This window comes from Staurois parvus, unplaced genomic scaffold (assembly GCF_062004578.1).
Source record: "Staurois parvus isolate SC_StPar_1 unplaced genomic scaffold, SC_StPar_1.0 ptg001813l, whole genome shotgun sequence".
Taxonomy (NCBI): Eukaryota; Metazoa; Chordata; class Amphibia; order Anura; family Ranidae; genus Staurois; species Staurois parvus.
This window is the reverse complement of record NW_028319609.1, coordinates 27,779-32,347: the sequence shown is the minus strand read 5'-3', so window position 1 is coordinate 32,347 and position 4,569 is coordinate 27,779.

Here is a 4,569-nt window from a genome sequence, read left to right as displayed (position 1 = left end):
TCTCCTGTGTCAGGAATCATATGTACAAAAACAAAATACGATCCTACAACAATAGTTGTATTGGTAGAGCGCTGAGCCCACAGGTAGGAAACCCAGCTCCATAAAGACATGGTTTGACCAGCTCCATAAAGACATGGTTTGACCAGCTCCAGAAAGACATGGTTTGACCAGCTCCATTAGGACATGGTTTGACCAGCTCCATAAAGATATGGTTTGACCAGCTCCATGAAGACATGGTTTGAGCAGTTCCATAAAGACATGGTTTGACCAGTTCCATAAACACATGGTTTGACCAGCTCCATAAAGACATGGTTTGAGCAGTTCCATAAAGACATGGTTTGACCAGTTCCATAAACACATGGTTTGACCAGCTCCATAAAGACATGGTTTGACCAGCTCCATAAAGACATGGTTTGACCAGCTCCATAAAGATATGGTTTGACCAGCTCCATAAAGATATGGTTTGACCAGCTCCATAAAGATATGGTTTGACCAGCTCCATGAAGACATGGTTTGAGCAGTTCCATAAAGACATGGTTTGACCAGCTCCATAAAGACATGGTTTGACCAGCTCCATAAAGATATGGTTTGACCAGCTCCATAAAGATATGGTTTGACCAGCTCCATGAAGACATGGTTTGAGCAGTTCCATAAAGACATGGTTTGACCAGCTCCATAAAGACATGGTTTGACCAGCTCCATAAAGACATGGTTTGACCAGCTCCATAAAGACATGGTTTGACCAATTCCATAAAGACATGGTTTGACCAATTCCATAAAGACATGGTTGACCAGCTCCATTAGGACATGGTTTGACCAGCTCCAGAAAGACATGGTTTGACCAGCTCCATAAAGACATGGTTTGAGCAGTTCCATAAAGACATGGTTTGACCAGTTCCATAAAGACATGGTTTGACCAGCTCCATAAAGACATGGTTTGACCAGCTCCATAAAGACATGGTTTGACCAATTCCATAAAGACATGGTTGACCAGCTCCATTAGGACATGGTTTGACCAGCTCCATAAAGACATGGTTTGACCAGCTCCATAAAGACATGGTTTGACCAGTTCCATAAAGACATGGTTTGACCAGCTCCATAAGAACATAGTTTGACCAGCTCCATAAAGACATAGTTTGACCAGCTCCATAAAGACATGGTTTGACCAGTTCCATTAGGACATAGTTTGACCAGCTCCATAAAGACATGGTTTGACCAGCTCCATAAAGACATGGTTTGACCAGTTCCATTAGGACATAGTTTGACCAGCTCCATAAAGACATGGTTTGACCAGTTCCATTAGGACATAGTTTGACCAGCTCCATAAAGACATGGTTTGACCAGTTCCATTAGGACATGGTTTGACCAGCTCCATAAAGACATGGTTTGACCAGCTCTATAAAGACATGGTTTGACCAGCTCCATAAAGACATGGTTTGACCAGCTCCATAAAGACATGGTTTGACCAGCTCTATAAAGACATGGTTTGACCAGCTCCATAAAGACATGGTTTGACCAGCTCCATAAAGACATGGTTTGACCAGCTCTATAAAGACATGGTTTGACCAGCTCTATAAAGACATGGTTTGACCAGCTCCATAAAGACATGGTTTGACCAGCTCCATAAAGACATGGTTTGACCACTCTATAAAGACATAGTTTGACCAGCTCCATAAAGACATGGTTTGACCAGCTCTATAAAGACATGGTTTGACCAGCTCCATAAAGACATAGTTTGACCAGCTCTATAAAGACATGGTTTGACCAGCTCCATAAAGACATGGTTTGACCAGCTCCATAAAGACATGGTTTGACCAGCTCCATAAAGACATGGTTTGACCAGCTCCATAAAGACATGGTTTGACCACTCTATAAAGACATAGTTTGACCAGCTCCATAAAGACATGGTTTGACCAGCTCTATAAAGACATGGTTTGACCAGCTCCATAAAGACATAGTTTGACCAGCTCCATAAAGACATGGTTTGACCAGCTCCATAAAGACATGGTTTGACCAGCTCCATAAAGACATGGTTTAACCAGCTCCATAAAGACATGGTTTGACCACTCTATAAAGATATGGTTTGACCAGCTTCATAAAGACATGGATTGACCAGTTTGGTGTGGAGGAACTTAAGTGTCCTGCACAGAGCCCTGACTTCAACCCTACTGAACAGCTGTGGGAAAAATTAGAATACCAATTGTGAGCCAAGTCTTCTCATCCAAATATAGAACTTGACCTCACAAATGGACACAAATTCTCACAGACACTCCGAAATCTTGTCAAGGTTTTACCAGTTGGCCAGTTTGGTGTGAAGGAACTCGAGGCACTTTCTGTACATCACAGAGATGCCCCTTCACAGGCAGGATTAGTACCCCCCTCCCCCCAGACATGTTATTTAGAGGAAATGGACTATTGAATGTTTTCACTTTTCAACAAAAATCACTGCTCCTGGTCAAATTTCTTTTTTTTCTTTTTTCTTTTTTGCATTGGAACATGTTTCCCAAGGCAGTGCACACCCCTTGCTAATTTTGTTACATCCCCTCGGCTATTAGCTCAGAAAATGAACGTTTTTATTTGACAGATTTGGTTTCCATTGATTACAATGGGGTTTGGGTTCAGCATCTGAATTTCTTTGAAGTAACCAGGCCTGGATCTAGGTGGGTGCTGGGGAGGGCTGTGCACCCCCTCCCCCAGGATTTTTGTCCCCCCCCCCGGTCTCTGAAAGTGCATCCACGGATCCATGAGGCATTCTGATGGGTTCAGTTGACGTAAGGGGGCACTCTCTTGGGACAATTGATTTAAGGGGTTACTCTGTTGTGGACAGTCGATGCAAGGGGGCACTCTGACGGCGACATTTGATGCAAGTGGGAACTCTGAGGGGGACACCTGATGTAAGGGGGCACTCTTATGCGGACATCTAATGTAAGGGGGTACTCTGGTGGGACAATTGATATATGGGGTTACTCTGATGTGGACAGTTGGTGCAAGAGGGAACTCTGATGGGGACACCTGATTCAAGGGGGCACTCTTATGGGGACATTTGAAGCAAGACGAAACTCTGATGTGGACAGCTGATGTAAGGGAGTACTCTGGTGGGACAATTGATACATGGGGTTACTCTGATGTGGACAGTTGATGCAAGAGGGAACTCCAATGGGGATACCTGATATAAGGGGGGATTCTGATGGGGACAGTGATGCAAAAAGGAACTCTGATGGGGACACCTTATGTAAGGGGGTACTCTGATGGGGACACCTGATGTAAGGGGGTACTCTGATGTGAACATTTGGTGCAAGAGAGAACTCCAATGGGGACACCTGATGTAAAGGGGGATTCTTATGCGGACAGTGATGCAAGAGGGAACTCTGATGGGGACACCTGATGTAAGGGGTTACTCTGATGGGGACAGTTGATGCAAGAGGGAACTCTGATGGGGACACCTGATTCAAGGGGGCACTCTTATGGGGACATTTGAAGCAAGACGAAACTCTGATGTGGACAGCTGATGTAAGGGAGTACTCTGGTGGGACAATTGATACATGGGGTTACTCTGATGTGGACAGTTGATGCAAAAGGGAACTCCAATGGGGATACCTGATGTAAGGGGGGATTCTGATGGGGACAGTGATGCAAAAAGGAACTCTGATGGGGACACCTGATGTAAGGGGGTACTCTGATGTGAACATTTGGTGCAAAAGAGAATTCCAATGGGGACAGTTGATGTAAAGGGGGATTCTTATGCGGACAGTGATGCAAGGGGGCACTCTGATGGGGACATTTAATGCAGGGGGGAACTCTGATGAGGACACCTGATGTAAGGGGTTACTCTGATGGGGACAGTAATGCAAGGGGGAACTTTGAAAATTGCAATAGTAGTAATAATAAAAATAGCAATAAAAAATACTACTACTAGTAATAATAAAAATAATATGCTAATATTAATACTTCTAATAATATTAATAATAAAATAGGAATATGACTTTTACTACTAATACTACTAATTACTATTAGCAAGAATAATAATAGCAATTCTACTACTGCTGGTAATATTATTCATATAATAAAAATAATAATAAAATACTACTATTATTACTACTAATAATAACAACAAAACAATCATCAGGATCATGACGGTATAGAGGACAAAATTATTATTATTATTACTATCAGTAGTATCAGCATTTTAGTATTAACAATATTAGTAGTATTTCATTAATGTTTTTAGTCTTTTATTACTAATGATACTTATACAAAACTACTACTACTAATATTATTAATACTAAAATGCTGATACTACTACTACTGATAGTAGTAATAATAATAGTAATAATTTTTCCCACAGTAAACATGGCGTTTTTGTTGTACTCCTGTCATGTGATCTCGTTACTTTTTTGTTTTTGCTTTTATGTGTCCGCAGTTCAACCACAAAGCGGCCATTTTCCCAAAGTCCAGGAAATATTGCTATGAAAGGAAAGGTCTCAGGGAAAATGTCCGTCATGAGGAGACAAAGAGGGGCGGAGTTTATTCTCGGCCGGCGTGTCCCGGTGTAGAGGAGGATGTTGTTTC